We start from the raw sequence: 20,317 nt of genomic DNA, 5'->3' as shown, positions 1-20,317 counted from the left end.
AGTATATCTACACAGATCACAAACATTATCCAGTATTAACTACAAAGTTGAAATGCTCGTAAAATTAAATTACTAATTACTGAATGATTGGCGTAAATTTTTTATTCAGGGGGCCTCCCATACTGATGATTCAGGTGAAGTGAAAGAATGCCGTTTGCTCAACAGCTGGTGTGTATGCGTGTTATCGGTTTTGGGTTGTTAGGGTCCAGCATTTGTGGAGGTACGGTAATGCCTTAGAAACTAAAGCATAAGCAACAGCAAAGGTTAAAGCCTGGAAGCCTGTTTTGATACAGTAATGAAAACACCTCTTCCCTATGTTTTCTGTGATTATGCGTAAAACCGAATGTGCCGACTAATGAAATGAATTCATGGTTAAATTAAATGCTTATCAGGTAGGTCTCAGCCACTATTAAAATACACACGTCAGAATTTCGGGACGGATTAACTTCAAATGCACACAACTTTCAAATCCATTGTAAATATGCCCCCATACCTGTATCAGATATACTAACATGAAACGATAAAACGACTCTATTATCTAACTAAATGAATTTAAATTATTGGTTGGACTTTCAGTTAGTCTGCCAAGAAATTTGTTGCAGGTAAATTCTCATGAACAATTGAGAAAAGACGTGTGTTTCTGTGGATGTTTCTCTTGTTTTAATAACTCAGATACCAAAGCCTGTAAAAGCATTTATGATATACCGCGTGGAACAGTAATTAGGATGTTCTTTGCCCGACGTTGCTTTTGCATTACTCATGTAATTTGCTTTAATTATCTCTTGCTGTACATGGCGCTACTGTTGTCGAGTCATAATGAATAGTCGATAGGTTTATTCTCAACATCTAAATTCTCAGGCACTCTCGTTGTTGCAGTAAATGTGCGCATACTAACATCACAATACACTGTAATGAGACATGGGAGTACTTACGTGAAACCGCTTAGATTTATGTCCGTGCATGATGAGTGTTGGTCGACTTAATTCACACACACCCCATATGAGAAACTACAGGTAGTAATTTTACGAAATTCAACATCCACCAAGTGATAAGGAAAATAATTTCACTCAATAGCGTTGTCCTCTGCAAAACTTCCAATTCGTTCGGAATATGCTTCAGTTTTATTAAACAACAGCTCCCCTTGAATGAAACCATACTTACGCTTTATGTTTTGGCATAATTTTGAAACATTGAAGCATAATAATTTTGTATCAGAGTCATACGACGGGTAGAAATTTAAACGTGAAATATATTGCAGCCTACCGTCAACAACACTGTACCTTATACTATCTAGGATTTCGACGGTTTTTCTAACTTTCTGTGGTTCAGTACTAGTATGTTGATACAAAAGTGTTGGACTAATTGAAGGAATTCTGTCTCGGGCGAAAATAACATTTTATGGAATATATTCTTTTACAAGTACAAATATGTACCGTATGTTGGCGGCGTATACGGAATTACTTTTCTTAAACGCAATGATCGCAAAAGTTAGTAGAGTGAACGCTGAGAGAGCCACAGCATTAAAATTCTAATTTTAACATCAGCCAATACCAGTTTACATCGAGGGCAGCTTACAGATTAAAAACTTAAAGTACCATGAAAGACTCCAAAATAGACTACGGATGATCAATGAAGAAGGAAAATAAATGGTAAGATAATAGTGGAGACATAAGCAAACAAATCTTATATTCCCCTACCTAAAATGCCTTTTGGAATGACTTAGGAGTGAGCGTCCAGTCTTGTGCAGATATTTAGGTTTCTTTAACTGTTTCACGTGATTACCCAAGATCTGAAAGTTAATAGAGACCTGGTTATCTATCTCATCGCTGCATCCGGTCTAAGAAAGCTTGACGGACTTACACTTCTAAGCAACCGTATATTAGTTTCAACGTAGGATTATACAGCCAATCTGGTGCAAATAACTGTTTGGTACACTGAGCTAGGTTTCAACACCACTAACATTAAGTTGTGAAAAAATCTCAGTCACAGTCTCAAGTCCACGGTTACTCCTATACACAATTTAAGAGTGTACAAAACCACTTGCGATACGTATCCAGTTTATTATATCAGACAAACTGGAAGATCTTTTAGTGTCATGGACAAAGAACATTTACTGGGAGAAAGAGGCACTAACTTACACAATTCCACTTTTGGTGATCATCTGATAATATCTGGACACAGACTGAAAGGCGTTGAAACATCCGTTTCACACAGAGAGAAGGAAGGTCATAGTCCCGACGTACTCGAGGAGCTGGAGATATTCAAGCATATTTCTAAAAACGATGACCTCATCCTCAGTGAACAATTACAACTACCTAACAAAAATTTTTCAGTGGTTTTAATTCACTGCTCGCGAAACTTTGGTTCCTCTATTTTTTACTATGATTCCGAAAACTAAGGTAGAAGGAGAGACGATCTGTCAAGCAACAGATACTTCGTATATACAAAGCCACCGAAGCAGGAAAAAGGGCTGCGTAGCCCCTCAAAGGAACCAAAGCAACGACAATACAAACGTCTGTTTTATAGTTGCTGTAGTATCTCTTAACAAAAGCAGCGTAACACCCAAAATGTTCTTTTCGGATGTACTATGATTATTTAAGTGCTGTGTATTTGTCACATATATGACTGCACACTTTGGTATGAAATTTTATAGACATTTCTTGTGGGGCCACCGTGTGGCATCTGTAGTTTAGTTAAACAAATATCTTAGTGGCGAAAAGTTACGGAAAGGAACTGGATGTGATCTCTGTTGCTGCTGAAGCCAACGTGGTGGATTGCCTCCTTACAGTTCTGTTAGAAATGGATTCCCACTCCCCACATTCAACTCGCTGCCGAGCTGACTCGCAGCAGACATTCTATGGATCAGTGTGTCTCTGTGGAGGCGATTTGATGTGCGTGCGTCAAACAGCTGTGATTGTCCTGTGAAGTGGTTTACACATGTGGAAACTGTATCGCTGCGATATTGAGTGGCCATCCTAGGTACTGTTGGCTTCGTAAACACGAGATCTCTGATACGTTATGAGCCATGGATCTTGTTCCGATTATCATCTAAGTTTAGCTGCGAGGTACTGCCGTATAGATCACCCTCATCTTTGTAATGTAGTGCTCAGGTATGGTATTTACACACACGGCATGGTCCGTATCTTGCTATAACATTCAGGCGTCATACACGGCATAGCTTCAAGTGGGAATTGACTACAAAATAAAATCTGGCTGATCAAGACAGCTTAATTAACAAAAGCTGATAACTGCCGCAAAGCTGTGCATGAACTTTATCACCTGCATACTATCAAAGGCGGCATCTGAGCGATATTTGAGAGAAGGCATGAACAAGCGGGGCAAGGAGAGATATTCAGGGGGATTCAATAACAGTTATTACAGACAAACTGTGAAAAATATAAACACGTAGCGCATGCCGCTAGACAGTTGAAGGTTCAAAGCTTTATGTTCGCACATACATTATACCATACATTCAACGCAAGCACCATATGTTGCTCAAGAAACCTCGAAAAGGTAGTCATTTCATTCCACGCATGAATCGACTGCTCCCTATTTACTGAATCAACAGCTTCTACAATTCCATTTTTCAGCTCTTGAAACGTAGCTGCCATTGGTGGGACAAAAACCTCTAGATTTGATGTACCTCCACAGAAAAAAATCTCAAGGTGTGAGATCTGTAGACCTGTAAGGCCAAAAGCAATGAACAAGATCTAGCTGTACATCTCTTTCACTTCAACATTGTGGGATGGTGTTAATAAGATAACGCAGCACCTCGAAATGAACGTGAGACGCAGAGTCGTCATTCATAAAAATGAAATCAGTGGTCTTCCTGAAGCTGAGGAAATAACTAACTTTGCACAGTGCCTAAGTATAACATTCCTGCAACAGTTTCCTCCGCAAAAGAAACGGCGCAAAACACATTCAGTTTCGTTGAGTCTCTTTCTTGTCCAACGACGACCCCAGTATTCTGTGACTCTGAAATTCTTACATTCGTGGAGATTTACTTTATCCGACAGATGAAACGTCGATTCGTCCGAAAAGATGAGCCGGTCAGAAAAGGCGTCTTATGCTGTATACTGGAGAAATGAAATGAAAATTCCGAACTTCCTGTTATGGGATCGGAAAGCAATTGCTGCAATAACTGAAAGTTGTAAAGCTTCATTTGCAGCCGTCATTGAGAACACGCCACATCGTTGTACGAGAAAGCTTAAGTTCCTGGCCTGATCGTCTTGTGGACTTGCGAGGGCTCCGTGTAAACACATCTGGAATACGCTTGACATTTTCATCAGACCTGCGTCGCCAGCTGAGCTCATCCCTTTGCATATGCAAACAAACTCCTAGAATTTCTATCCCAGTCATAAATCTGCTTGTGAAGGACAGTCTACTGCTGAATAGCCGGCCGAATGCCCGTTGCACTTCGACAATGGATTATATTCACGAAAATTCCAACACACAAATTGATTTCTCTTGTGGTGTACGCGCCACGTTGGTACAAACAAACAACAGTGCAGCTATGTCAAAACTTTGAACCTTCCTCTATGCAGTGACATGTGTAATGTGTTTCTATCATTCACAGTTTGTGATAAACAGTGGAAATTTCTTCTTCCTTTTTGAATGACCAGGTACGTTATGAAGCAAATAGATTTATCATTACGCGGGAAATCTCTATTTAGAGTTACAAGAACGAAAAAGTCAGTGGAAAGTTATCATCTGACCACCTACCACGACGGAAGTACTACGGCGTACTGTGCACACTAACTTGCTACTGCGAAATTACGGGAATTTAAAAAAGCTGATGTAGCTATGGTAAGAGTTATACAGGGCCACTTAAATGCACATTACAGGAACCCTACGTTGAACATCAGAGACACATTTGCCTTGTTCAGTCATGCAGGCGACTCAAGTTTGTATTTAGGATGACTACCCAGTGAAAAATGAAAATGGTCACATGGCTGCGTAAGTATCACCCTTTCCGAATTGGATGGTGAGGGAAGCATATCTGGCAGAGAAACTAATTAAAGGAAGATGCCGGTCGTGGTATTGCTTCTGTGTGAATATTGCTCTGAAATGAGTTCCGCTGCTTGACATTACGTTGCATAACGGCTGGTGGCCTGTAGCTTATACAAAGAGCAATGTATGACTCACCGGCGCACTAGCATCATGGTGGGAAGGGGGGGGGGTAGGCGGGAAAGTAGGAAACATATTACCGTGCCTAATAGGAAATTGCAGAACATTGTCATTCAAAACAGCTTGCAGTAATTTCGGAATGAATAAATAATGGTTCAGTATTGTCTCCTAGGGAACCTTATATCGGTCATCCATCAAAATAATGGCAAGTTCAGGTAACAATGACGGAGATGGGTAGCGATAACGCACGCTTCTCTCCAAAGTACGGTAATGTTGGAAAGTAATATGAAAAGCAACGAGTATGTGAGAACTGTGGTAGGAAAGGCGAATGGTCGAGGTCGGATTATTGGGAGAATTTTAGGAAAGAGGGGTTCACCTGTAAAGGAGGCCGCAAATAGGGCGCTGGTGCGACTTATTCTGAGTACTGCTCGAGAGTGTGGGATCCGCAAGAGGTGGGACTGAAGAAAGAAATCGAAGCAATTCTGACGTGGGCTGGTAGATATGTTGCCGGTTGGTTGGAACAACATGTAAGTGTTACGGAGATGCTTCAGGATTTCAAATGGCCATCCCTGGAGTGAGGGCGACGTTCTTTTCGAGATATACTATTGCGGAAATTTAGAGAACCCACTGTTGAACGATTCTACTGCCGACCAAGGTTCAATAATACTGAGATCTGTTGAGTGTGGTGGCCAGGGGAGCTGGTACAACTCATCCTCGTGCTCCCAGAGTCAGTCCTGACGACGCGAGCAATGAGAACAGCGGGCATGTCGTCTTGGAACATGGCATCACTAATGGGACAAAAATAAAGTACCACTGGGTGGACCTGATCAGCAAAAACAGTAAACACTGGGCTCTTGGAATACCAGGATATGGCTGCCCAAATGATCGCCGAAACCCCTCCGTATTTCATTCTTGCGACGTAATCTCGGCCAGAAGTTCTAAATATTGTGAAACAAGACCTATCCGATCAAATGATATTCTCCCATTGCTCCAAAGTCGAGGTTTTCATGGCTTCGGCACCACATTTCCCTGTAAGGGCCTTTTGTATTGCTGATGAATGCATATGGATTTCCAGCCCGCCAAATCGCTGATTAAGTAACTGCCTTTCTGCCATTTTAGTTATGTCAGCTTTAGCGAGTGCGAGATACAGTTCTGCAGTGACTTTTGCAGTGGTCGTCCTCTTATTTTTCATCGCAATTATTTTTCAATAACCTTCTGTCACGACCACTCAACACACCCTTTCGTCCGCGTTGTGACTTAGAGGATGATGATTTTCCGCTTTTTCTGCGTGTGGTCTAAATCTTAGATTCGAAGCCTCTTGAAACGCCCACTGTTAGAGCGCTTACAACTTGCCAAGTGCGTATTCACTTAGTTCCAACACAATCCACTCACAACTACACAGGACACTTTTCTGACACCGACTGACGCAACAGGTGGCGATCGTCATCAAATACAGACCTGTAACTTTTTTTTTTTTGTCATCATTCATCTGACTGGTTTGATGCGGCCCACCGCGAATTTCTCTCCTGTGCCAACCTTTTCATCTAAGAGTGGCAATTGCAACCTACGTCCTCATTATTTGCTGGATGTATTTCTGTCTCTGTAATCCTCTACAGTTTTTTTAACCTTATGGGACTTAACTGCTAAGGTGATCAGTCCGAAATTTACACACCACTTAAACTAAATTATCATAAGGGCAAACACATACAACCATGCCCCAGGGAGGACTCGAACCTCCGCCGGGATCAGCCGCACAGTCCATGACTGCAGCGCCCTAGACCGCTCGGCTAATCCCGCGCAGCCTTCTACAGTTTTTGCCCTCTAAAGCTCTCTCTAGTAACATGGAAGTTATTCCCTCATGTCTTAACGGATATTCTATCGTCGTGTGCCATTACCTTGTCAGTGTTTTCCAGATGTTCCTTCCCTCTCCGATTCGTCGCAGGTCCTCCTCATTGCTTACCTTATCAGTTCACCTAACTTTCAGCATTCGTCTGTAGCACCACATCTCAAATGCTTTGATTCTCTTCTGTTACAGTTTTCCCACAGTCCATTTTTCACTACCATACAATGCTGTACTCCACACATACATTATCAGAAATTTCTTCCTCAAATTGAGGGCGATATTTGATATTAGTAGACGCCTCTAGGCCAGGAATGCCCATTTTGCTATTGCTAGTGAGCTTTTGATGTCCTCCGTGCTCCGTCTGTGATTGATTATTTTACTGTCTAGGTAGCATAATTCCCTAAATTCATCTACTTCGTGTCCGTCAACCCTGATGTGAAGTCCCTCGCTGTTCTCATTTCTACTGCTTCTCATTAGATTCGCCTTTCTTCGATTTACTCTCAGTCCATACCCTGTACTCATTAGGCTGTTCCTTCAATTCAGCAGATCATGTAATTCTTCTCCAATATCACTCAAGATAGCAATATCGTCAGCGAATCGTATCATTGATGTCCATTCACCTTGAATTTTAATTCCACTCCTGAACCTTTCTTTTATTTCCATCACTGCTTCTTCGATGTACAGATTGAATTGTAGGGGCAAAAGGCTACACCCTTTTTAATACGAGTCCTTCGTTGTTGGTCGTCCTCTCTTATTGCTCCCTCTTGGCTTTTGACATGTTGTATCTGACTCTACTTTCCCTAAAGTTTGTCCATACTTTTTTTATAATTTCTAACATCTTACTCCATTTTACATTGTCGAACGCTTTTGCCAGGTCGACAAGTCCTATGAAAATGTCTTGATTTTTCTGTAGTCTTGCTTCCATCGTTAACCACAGCGTCAGAATAGTCTTTCTCGTGCCTTTACCTTTCCTAAAGCCAAACTTATCGTCATCTAGCGCATCCTTAATTTTCTTTTCCATTCTTCAGTGTATTAATCTTGTAAGCAATTTGGATGGATGAAGCGTTAAGCTGATTGTGCGACAATTCTCGCAATTTTCTGCTCTTCCCGTCTTCGGAATTGTGTCGTTGATGCTTTTCCGAAATCAGATGGTATGTCGCCAGACTCATAGATTCCAAACACCAACGTGAATAGTTGTTTTGTTGCCACTTCCCCCAATGATTTTAGAAATTCTCATGGAATGTTATCTATCCTTTTTCCCTTATTTGATCTTAAGTTCTTCAAAGCTCTTTTAAATTTCGACTCGAAAACTGGGCCCCTATCTCTTCTACCTCGACTTCTGTTTCTTCTTCTATCATATCAGACAAATCTTCCCCCTCATAGAGTCTTTCAATGAATTCTTTCCACCTATCCGCTCTCTCCTCTGAATTTAACAATGGAATTCCCGTTGCTTTTAATGTCACATAAGGTAATTTTGCCTTTCCTGTATGCTGAGACTGACTTTCCGAAAAATCATTTCTCTTTCGAAGCCTTCCCATTTTTCCTGCTGCCATTTCGTCTTAGCTTACCTGCACTTCCGATTTATTTTATACCTTAGCTACTTGTATTTCTGTATATCTGAGTTCCCCGGAATATTTTTGTACTTCCTCTTTTTATCGATCAATTGAAATATTTCTTCTGTTACCCATAGTTTCTTCACAGTTACCTTATTTGTACCTATCTTTTCCTTCCCGAATTCTGTGAAGGCCCTATTAAGAGATGTCCATTCCCCTTCAACTGTATTGCCTACTGAGCTTTTCCTTAGTGCTGTATCTACAGCCTTGTAGAACTTCAACCGTATCTTGTCATTCCTTAGTACTTCCTTATCCCACTTCTTTGCGTTTTGGTTCTTCCTGACTAATGTCTTCAACTTCAGCCTACTCTTCATCATTACTGTATTGTGAACTGAGTCTATATCTGCTCCTGGGTACGCCTTACAATCCAGTATCTGATTTCGGAATCTCTGTCAGACCATGACGTAATCAAACTGAAATCGTATCAACTGGCTTTTTCCAAGTATAACTCCTTCTCTTGTGATTCTTGAACAGAGTATAGGCTGTTACTAGCTAAAACTTGTTATAGAACTGATTTAGTCTTTGTCCTCTCTCATTCCTTGTCCCAAGCCCATGTTCTCCTGTAACCTTTTCTTCTACTCCTCCCCCTACAACTGCACTCGAGTCCCCTATGCTATTAGATTTTCATCCCCCTTTACATACCGTATTATCCTCTCAATATCCTCATACACTTTCTCTATCTCTCCATCTTAAGCTTCCGACGTCGTCATGTATACCCGAACTATCGTTATCGGTGTTGGTTTTGCTGTCGATTCTGCTAAGAACAACCCTGTCACTGAACTGTTCACAGTAACACACCCTCTGCCCTACCTTCCTATTCATAACGAATCCTACTCCCGTTATACCATTTTCTGCTGCTGTTGATATTACCCTATACTCATCTGAACAGAAATCCTTATTTCCACTTCACTTCACTGACCGCAACTATATCTAGATTGAGCCTTTACATTTCCCTTTTCAGATTTTCTAGCTTCCCTTCCACGTTCAGGCTTCTGACATTCCACGTCCAGTCTCACAGAACGTTATCCTTTTGTTGACTGTTCAATGTTTTTCTCATGGTTAGCTCCACCCTGCCGTCTCCTCGCGGAGATCCGAATGGGGGACTATTCCGGAATCTTTTGCCAATGGAGAGATCATCATGACACTTCTTCTATTACAGGCCACATGTCCTGTGGATACACGTTACGGGTCGTTAATGCAGTTATTTCCATTGCCTTCTGCATTCTTATGGTATTCATCATCACTGATTCCTCCACCTTTTAGGGGCCGTTTCCCACCCCTGTCCTCTCCTCCACCCTCTTTGACAAGGCCGTTGGCAGAATGAGGCTGACTTCTTACGTAGGAAGTTTTCGGCTTCCAATGCCCATTTTTAATCAAAATTTAAGCAGTGGTGGGATTCTAACCCGGGACAGACGATGGTTTGATTACGAATAAAAGACGATACCCCCTTTTTTTGTATTGTTCGTTGCGTTTGGTGTGGGCGGACGTCACAAGACATCCGTTGAAGTTGATAGTTGATTCCTTTACACAGTTATTTATTGCAGAGGGCGAATAGCCCTCTGCCCCCTAGACCACAGGTTGCACGGGGTGCATAAGAGTTGCATTTATATTCAACCAGGCAATCTTCACGGTTTTTTTACTGATTATTGTCCACCCTTTGAACATCTGTGATGCTTAAACAGAATACTAGTCACTACTTTAAAAATAAAAAGAGTGGGCCCTTTGGAACGCTGAAGGTGGTGTGCAATTGGTACAATAGAGTCATTGTTCCTCCGTCATTGGCGTACCTTATGACAAGTGGAGTGGTGTGTATGTTCCAGTCAGTTACCTGTGGGAAACGTTCTATCTTCCCAATGAGTAACAATTTTGCCTCATGTCAAACCATGGCAGGCGCAGAGTACAATAATGGCCCAGCCTGCATTTACATCTACATGACTACCCAGTAATTCACACTGTGTTTAATGGAGAGGGTTCGTTGACCGCCTTCAGAATACTTCGACGCCAGTTCGCTCTCGAACAGTGCAGTCGAAAAATTAAAACCTAAATCTTTCTTTAAGAACTCTTATCTTCCCTATTTTATTTTAATGACTTTCCACCCTACGTAGATGTTCGTCAAAAATCTGTTTTCGCATTCTGACGACCTATCCTCTATTTATGGATAGTAAAAAACGAGGTGCACTTCTTTGAACTACTTCATTTTCTTGCTTGATTGAACATCTCACCCTTTAACGGTTAAAACTCCTCTGCCTTCTGAATGATTAATCACCAAGCCTGTTTCCATATAGCAACTTGAGAAAGGTCGGGTGATAAGGGGGCGTCGGTCAGACAGAGATTCGGAAATCAGATCTGCATTGTAAGGCGTACCCAGGCACGGATATAGACTCAGATCACAATGTAGTTGTGGTGAAGAGTAGGCTGAAGTTCGAGAGATTAGTCAGGAAGAAACGATGTTCAAAGAAGTGGGATACGGAAATACTAAGGAATGACGAGCAACGATTGAAATTCTCTAAGGCTACAGTTACAGCAATAAGGACTAGCTCAGTAGGCAGTAATGTTGAAGAGGAATGGACATCTCTAAAACGGGTAATCACAGATGTTGGAAAGAGAAACACAGGTACAAAGAAAGTAACTGCCAAGAAACCATGTGTAGCAGAAAAAATAATTCAGTTGATTAAGCAACGAAGCCAAAAAATGCTCAGGGAAATTCAGGGAAACAGAAATACATGTCTCTGAGGAATGAAATAAACAGGAAGTGCAGGGAAGCTAAGAAGGACTGGCTGAATGCAAAATATGAAGAAATAAAAGAAACAAATGACAGTCGGAAGGACCAACTCAGCTTATAGGAAAGTCAATGCAACTTTCGGTGAAATTAAAATCAAGTGTGGTAACATTAAGAGTGCAACGAGAACTCCACTATTTAATGCAGAGGAGAGAGCGGTAGGTAGAAATAGTACATTGAAGGCCGGTATGTGAGGGAAGATTTTTCTGATGTGAATGAAGAAAAAACAGGAGTCGATTTAGAAGAGACAGGGGACCAGCACTACATTCAGAATTTAGGAGAACATTGGACGACTTCAGATCAAATAAGGAAGAAGGGATTGATAACAATTCATCAGAATTTCTAAAATCATTGGACGAAGTGGCAACAAAACGACTATTCACGTTCGTTTGCAGAAAGAATAAGTCGGGCGACATACAATGTGACTTTCGGAAAAATATCATCCACAAAATTCCCAAGGCTTCAAGAGCTGACGAGTGCAAGAATTATCGCACAGTCAGCTAAACAACTCAAGCATACGAGTTGCTTCAAAGAACAGTATACAGAAGAATGGAAAAGAAAATTGAGGATGTGTTGTATGACGATCAGTTTGGCTTTATAAAAGGTAAAGATACCTCAGAGGCAATTCTGACATTGTGATTGATAATGGAAGCAAGGATAAAGAAAAATCAAGAAACGCTCATAGGGTTTGTCGACTTGGAAATAGCATTCGACAATGTAAAATCGTGCAAGATGTTCGAAATTCTGAGAAAAATGTTTAAGCTACTGGAAGTGATGGGTAATATATACTATGTAGAAGAGCAGGAGGGAATAATATCGGTGGACGACCAAGAACGAAGTGCTCTGATTAAAAAGAGTGTAAGACAGGAGCATAATGTTTCGCTCTTACTGTTCAGTCTGTATATAGAAGAAGCAATGGTGGAACTAAAAGAAAGGTTGGAGAGTGGAATCAAAATTCAAGATGCTGACGATATTGCCATAATGAGTGAAAGTGAAGAAGAATTACGTGATTTGCTGAATAGAATGAATAGCTAATAAGTACAGTGTATGGACCGAGAGTAAATCGAAGAAAGATGAAGGTAATGAGAAGTAGCAGCATTGAGAACAGTGAGAAACATAACATCAGGACTGATGGTCTGTAAATAGATGACTTCAAGGAATTCTCATACCTTGGAAGCAAAATAAAAAAATCACGGACGGAGCCAGGAAGGCATCAAAACCAGACCTGAGCTGGCAAAAAGGACATTCTTGGCCAGGAGATGTCTACAAGCGTCAAAGATCTTTATTTGCGGAAGACGTTTCTGAGAATGTACGTTTGGAGCACAGCATTGTATGGGGCTGAAACATGGACCGTGGGAAAAGTGGAACAGAAGAGAATCGAAGCATTTAAGATGTGGTGTCACAGACGAATGTTGAAAATTTGATGGACTGAGAAGGTAAGGAATGAGGAGGTTCTGGGTCAAATCGGAGAGGAAAGGAATGTGTGGGAAAGATTGACAAGGAGAAGGGACAGGATGATAGGACATGTGTTAAGACACCAGGGGATTACTTCCATGGCATTAGAGGAAGCTGCAGAGGGAAAAACCTGTAGAGCAAGAGAGAGACTGAAATACATCCAACTGAGGACGTAGGTTGCAAGTGCTACTCTGAGATGAAGTGTTTAGCACTTGAGACGACTTCTTGACAGGCGACATCTAACAGTTCAGACGACTGATGGCTGAAAAAAGAAAAAGATAGAAAGACATTACATGGAAAACCGTGAAGCTTTTAACGACATTTTGTGCTCTACGGCAGCTCCCTGTGTAACTATGCCGTATGTATGCGACATCCTTAGGGCTGTTATCGACTGTATCTGCTCTGTATATGTCTCTGCCCCATTGGTTGGAAACTCGAGGACTACGGGGTGCAAGAGAACGTTGAGCAGCAGTGCTTGCCAGACTTGTTTAATGTATTTGCTGTGCCTTCTTAGCACTTTAAAATATATTCATAATAAAAAGGCATTTTATTTTGCGTCCTACAACATGTGGTGACTTTCTTCTTAATTATCGGCTTGCACCCATCTATTTTAGGGATTGTATTCTTTTATGTGGTGCGCCTTGAGTTTAAATGCCATATTGACTAGTCATAACTGCTCTCAATACAAAGTTGCCTATTTTACTAGCTGTGAGGTGTTGAATTTTGTTTTGACAATAAACTAGTGTTAAAGTCGAATGGTGGCTACATTGAATCACAGCGACAGAGATTGCGCCAAAGATTATTATTCCGCCGGGTCCACTGGCACAGTAGTAGTTCAGAGGATGTCGAGAGCAGTCGTTGTTCTGTTGGGCGAGAGAGTAGACGATCTGAGTGTTGACTGGAATGTTGTAGTGTTCGGTTGGTGTAATGTATAGATGGAATGAGTTGCAAATGTCAGAATATATTTGAGAAAGGAGATGGGCTTTTGATTTGTAATGCTGGTGCAATGGAATATTTTCGTCAATATATAATGAGGTAAAAAGGTATTACAGTTTTCTTTAATAACAATCCCTCTTGCTCACAGGTACAGTGAACAAAGCATTTGGCTCGCGTTCATTTATTAGACTTGTAATTCTGGTTTCCATGTGCAATTATAGTATTTCTGATTTTTCAATTAGTTCATTGGAAGTGGTGTTTAACATATTTTGTCGTATTGAGAAAGAACCGAGCCAGATACATGTACGTTGAGTCACACTACCACACACAGACCAGTTACACTTGTGCTTTGTTGTTTCGTAGATTTCATAGATGCGGGGGATTTAATTAATCAATTGTGTTAATGGAAATTCCTTGTCATTCCTTAGCTTTATTTTATGCAGTCAGATTGCGTGCTGATAATAGTCAGGGCCAACCGGTTACGAGACTTCGTAACAGGTCATACAGCTAGTAAAATTATTGCATTAATTCATTAATATTAGTCATTTCTTTTTAATTAAGGCTCCCATGCAAAGTATAAAAAAAGTTTGTTATCCAGCATACTACCACTTCCCATTCAGCTTTCTACCACATCATTCGTAGCAGAGTGTGGTTATGTTTTAACGGCAGGTTTCTGATAAGGCTTTGTAGTGGAAGGATAGAACAATTTTCATGTGTACTCTGTGTTTTTCTTTTTGTGAGTCAGAATACGATCAAGTGGTGAGCTGACACGGCTCAGTCACGACATCATTACAAATGCCCAACTACATTATAAGCTGTGTATCCGGAGCGAAAAAACATGAAGCAGGATTGTGGATCTGGGACAACGCTTGTGGGGCGCACTGAGCCGTAGTCTTATCATTACATGTAACATCATGGGGGAGGCGAGCGATACCTATTCAGTTTGTTGCAGCCTCCTTGCTGGACATTGTCTTGTTTCAGGGTGTTCAGAACCCAGGTTCAACTCAGTCACTTAGGTAATCGAGTTTAACACCTGTCCTTAATAACTACAGTCACTAAACAAAAGGTTGAAGTTGGAAAATTGCGTTAGAAGGACATCCGCTTGCAACCTGAGAGCAGGTTGCTCAGTTGGCAGGAGATGACGTGACCGGATGTGATTTCCATTTCTTTGGCAGGTCGATCAGGAACGAATGTCTAAGTCCAATGGACAAGACCAGATAGAAAGGAGGAAATAATTTAACAAATTATCCCAGTCCATCTGGTTTGTGGTGGAGTGAATCATTGACATATCTGCAGACACTAATGAAGAAATGAGAGACACGCCGGTTAACTCTGTGCTTGCAAGACCAAGAGACCACGTTGTGCGTTACTGATTCAGTCATTTTTCAGGTTATTAACGTTCTGACTCATAGGATGTTGAGTAGAACTGTTTTAGAAGTGCTTGGTGTACGTGAAGCATTGAGTGCGTTCCGACAGAAGTTGTTAGGATAAAATTTGCTAGTCACCTAACGAGTCAATATTTTTATCAGGTTCAGCGACATGACGAAATCTCGGTGGTCTTTACTAAAGATGTCCACATCGTGATGACAGCTTTCAGATTCTTTAATTTTGCGTCATAAGATGTGGGATGTGTCTGACAATGTTCTGGATGCTATTTTCAAGCGAACCCCCAACCTCCTCTTAGGTTAGCTGGTCTTCACCATCAAAAATGACTGCTTCAGTGAAGCGAAACACATTCCGGCATCATTTATTTCTATAACATGACAGATGAGATCAGCTGTCATATATGATCAGCCTAAAGTAAAGTCAAGTAATGAGACCGCATATCTTAGGTGCAACCAAGTACGGTACTACCAACAGAAAAGGCTGACAGGTGTCCAAGGAGCACGCATGTCCATAATAATCTTCACGAGACCAGTTACAGTGCTGCTGTGTTTTGTAACACGAAGGTTACTCGATTTAAGCAGGCCTAAAGGTGACTTAATATAAAGTCGAAACTGGTAGCCTAAAAATTAAACCTAAATAACGGCTATTGGTATTGTATTTTAGGGGAAATTGACCAGCTGTAGTCCTACACTCCAGACAGAGGATGGAGTTACATTTAAATCCAATATAAGGTTGTACTGATGGATCTGGTACAAGTCTGCCAGTGTCCCTACCGCTTATCATCACCAATGATGAGAGAATTAAGAAAAAGTGATTAGCTTTTGGCTGATGGTGTAATTCGACCATCGGTTCCACCCTAGGCATCAATAATCGTTCACGTACCAACTGTTTGTAGAGAAAAGTACCGGCCAGTTGTGGATTAGGGAGTTTGAATCTTAAGGTGGTTCAGAAATCTGTACCATTACCTAAACTCCATAACTGTTTTACTTGATTTTTCAGTGCACAATATTTTGCTGTTCTTGACATGAATCACGTCTATAACCAGGTGCCATTCCCAAAGGAATCTTAGCCTCCCAAAGTTTTTTTGCACAGATTGGATCCTACTTCTTTGTACATATTTGAGTTCCATTTGGGTCAGCTACCAGAGCACCAGTATCGACCTAGTAGGTTCTACATCTACATCTACATCCATACTCCGAAAGCCACCTGACGGTGTGTGGCGGAGGGTACCCTGAGTACCTCTATCGGTTCTCCCTTCTATTCCAGTCCCGTATTGTTCGTGGAAAGAAGGATTGTCGGTATGCTTCTGTGTGGGCTCTAATCTCTCTGATTTTATCCGCATGGTCTCTTCGCGAGATATACGTAGGAGGGAGCAATATACTGCTTGACTCCTCGGTGAACGTATGTTCTCGAAACTTTAACAAAAGCCCGTACCGAGCTACTGAGCCACTGGAGTTTATCTACCATCTCCGTAACGCTTTCGCTATTACTAAATGATCCGGTAACGAAGCGCGCTGCTCTCCGTTGGATCTTCTCTATCTCCTCCATCAACCCCACCTGGTACGGATCCCACACTGCTGAGCAGCATTCAAGCAGTGGGATAACAAGCGTACTGTAACCTACTTCCTTTGTTCGGATTGCATTCCCTTAGGATTCTTCCAATGAATCTCAGTCTGGCATCTGCTTTACCGACGATCAACTTTATATGATCGTTCCATTTTAAATCACTCCTAATGCGTACTCCCAGATAATTTATGGAATTAACTGCTTCCAGTTGCTGACCTGCTAAATTCTAAGGGATCTATCTTTCTATGTATTCGCAGCACATTACACTTGTCTACATTGAGATTCAATTGCCATTCCCTGCACCATGCGTCAATTCGCTGCAGATCCTCCTGCATTTCGGTACAATTTTCCGTTGTTACAACCTCTCGATACACCACAGTATCATGTGCATAAAGCCTCAGTGAACTTCCGATGCCATCCACAAGGTCATTTATGTATATTGTGAATAGCAAAGGTCCTATGACACTCCCCTGCGGCACACCTGAAATCAATCTTAGCTTCGGAAGACTTCTCTCCATTGTGAATGACATGCTGCGTTCTGTTATCTAGGAACTCCTCAATCCAATCACACAATCGGTCCGATAGTCCATATGCTCTTAATTTGTTCATTAAACGACTGTGGGGAACTGTATCGAACGCCTTGCGGAAGTCAAGAAACACGGCATCTACCTGGGAACCCGTGTCTATGGCCCTCTGAGTCTCGTGGACGAATAGAGCGAGCTGGGTTTCACACGACCGTCTTTTTCGAAACCCATGCTGATTCCTACAGAGTAGATTTCTAGTCTCCAGAAAAGTCATTATACTCGAACATAATACGTGTTCCAAAATTCTACAGCTGATCGACGTTAGAGATATAGGTCTACAGTTCTGCACATCTGTTCGACGTCCCTTCTTGAAAATGGGGATGACCTGTGCCCTTTTCCAATCCTTTGGAATGCTACGCTCTTCTAGAGACCTACGGTACACCGCTGCAAGAAGGGGGGCAAGTACCATCGCGTACTCTGTGTAAAATCGAACTGGTATCCCATCAGGTCCAGCGGCCTTTTCTCTTTTGAGCGATTTTAATTGTTTCTCTATCCCTCTGTCGTCTATTTCGATATCTACTATTTTGTCATCTGTGCGACAATCTATAGAAGGAAGTACAGGGCAGTCTTCCTCTGTGAAACAGCTTTGGAAGAAGACATTTAGTATTTCGGCCTTTAGTCTGTCATCCTCTGCTTCAGTACCATTTTTGTCACAGAGTGTCTGGACATTTTGTTTTGATCCACCTACCGCTTTGACATAAGATCAAAATTTCTTAGGATTTTCTGCCAAATCTGTACATAGAACTCTACTTTCGAATTCATTGAACGCCTCTCGCATAGCCCTCCTCACACTGCATTTCGCTTCGCGAAATTTTTGTTTGTCTGCAAGGCTTTGGCTATGTTTATGTTTGTTGTCAAGTTCCCTTTGCTTCCGCAGCAGTTTTCTAACTCGGTTGTTGTACCACGGTGGCTCTTTTCCATCTTTTACGATCTTGCTTGGCACGTACTCATCTAAGGCATATTGTACGATGGTTTCGAACTTTGTCCACTGATCATCAACACTATCTGTACTTGAGACAAAACTTTTATGTTGAGCCGACAGGTACTCTGTAATCTGCTTTTTGTCACTTTTTCTAAACAGAAAAATCTTCCTACCTTTTTTAATATTTCTATTTACGGCTGAAATAATCGATGTAGTAACCGCTTTATGATCGCTGATTCCCTGTTCTGCGTTAACTGTTTCAAATAGTTCGGGTCTGTTTGTCACCAGAAGGTCTAATATGTTATCGCCACGAGTCGGTTATCTGTTTAACTGCTCAAGGTAGTTTTCAGATAAAGCACTTAAAAAAATTTCACTGGAATCTTTGCCCCTGCCATCCGTTATGAACGTTTGAGTCTCCCGGTCTATATCCGGCAAATTAAAATCTCCACCCAGAACTATAACATGGTGGGGAAATCTAATCGAAATATTTTCCAAATTATCCTTCAGGTGCTCAGCCACAACAGCTGCTGAGCCAGGTGGCCTATAGAGACATCCAATTACCATGTCTGAGCCTGCTTCAACCGTGACTTTCACCCAAATTATTTCACATTTCGGATCTCCGTCAATTTCCTTCGATACTATTGCACTTCTTATCGCTATAAACACGCCTCCCCCTTCACTGTCCAGCCTGTCTCTGCGGTATACATTCCAATCTGAGTTTAGGATTTCATTACTGTTTACGTCTGGTTTCAGCCATGTTTCTGTCCCTAGTACTATATGGGAGTTGTGACCGTTTATTAATGCGAGCAGTTCTGGGACCTTTCTGTAGACACAGAGAAATTTGGAAACTGCGACGCAAATTCATTAATTTATGTCGTACATGACGCACAACCAGAAAAACTGCAGTTCAGCTGTAGGTGACGACTTCTGCAGCTATAGGTGCCGCCACATATGTATGTAATTCGTATTTTCAAAACAACCACAAAGTTATTGATAACCAAACAAAACAATTTTTGCGTCGACACTTCTAATTAGAGCATGGTTTAACCACTCCTGCAGTTTACCAGTAGCACATTAATATTGTTATTCCCTGTTGCATTTTGCCTACTCCTACCTTTCCACGTCTCAGGAGGCGTCTTGTCGGGTCTAGGGAGGGAATTCTCTAACCTAAAAGACCCACATGTGCACTCCACACGTACTCCGCTACCCTTGTAGCCGCTTCCGGCGTGTAGTGCTCGCCTGACCTATTCAGGGGGACCCTACATTTCTCCACCTGATATAATGAGAACTATGAGTCATTGTTCAAAGCCGACAGTGCAATCATACATTAGAATTTATCCCACAATAGTAAGAAAGTAAAAATAAGACACTAGTACACAATAGTAAGAAAGAAACATCTAAATAAATGGAGCTCACATCTCTGATTTGTCATACTTGAAACTAAAGGAAAATATCAATGCGTACACTCTAGTTGATTCAACACATATTGAAAGATTGTCTAAATTCAGGGGTGTGTTGTTGAAAAAAAAGACATTCCCTCACATCCGAGAACCTCTGCATGCTAACTAACGTACACTGCAACAGCTCAAAGATTTTCGTACATATTCGAAGAACATGATTTAGTTAAAATAATCCGGATGATTGTAAATAGGACTCGCGTATCAAGGGTTCCGTCTGAAGAACCTTCAACATCGCAGCGCGTCAGCAATCGTTGGTTAATATATTAAAAAACTAGAAACCCGCCTCGATTGCGAAAAAAGCACCTAGTGTTAACCTAGGTTTCGGCGTAGATAACTACACCTTCTTCAGAACAATAAAACCCGCAAGTGCCTAAGAAGACTTTTGTCAATGATTAAATGAACACCATAGCTATACATTTATAAAAGAAAAAAAGGAAAACACAAACAGTACATATGTACACAGTCTAAACCACTACTTAACTGCCCGCATCTCGTGGTCGTGCGGTAGCGTTCTCGCTTCCCACGCCCGGGTTCCCGGGTTCGATTCCCGGCGGGGTCAGGGATTTTCTCTGCCTCGTGATGGCTGGGTGTTGTGTGCTGTCCTTAGGTTAGTTAGGTTTAAGTAGTTCTACGTTCTAGGGGACTG

The sequence above is a fragment of the Schistocerca serialis genome, chromosome 6 (assembly GCF_023864345.2).
Source record: "Schistocerca serialis cubense isolate TAMUIC-IGC-003099 chromosome 6, iqSchSeri2.2, whole genome shotgun sequence".
NCBI classification, from domain to species: domain Eukaryota; kingdom Metazoa; phylum Arthropoda; class Insecta; order Orthoptera; family Acrididae; genus Schistocerca; species Schistocerca serialis.
Note: the sequence above shows the minus strand (reverse complement) of the source record.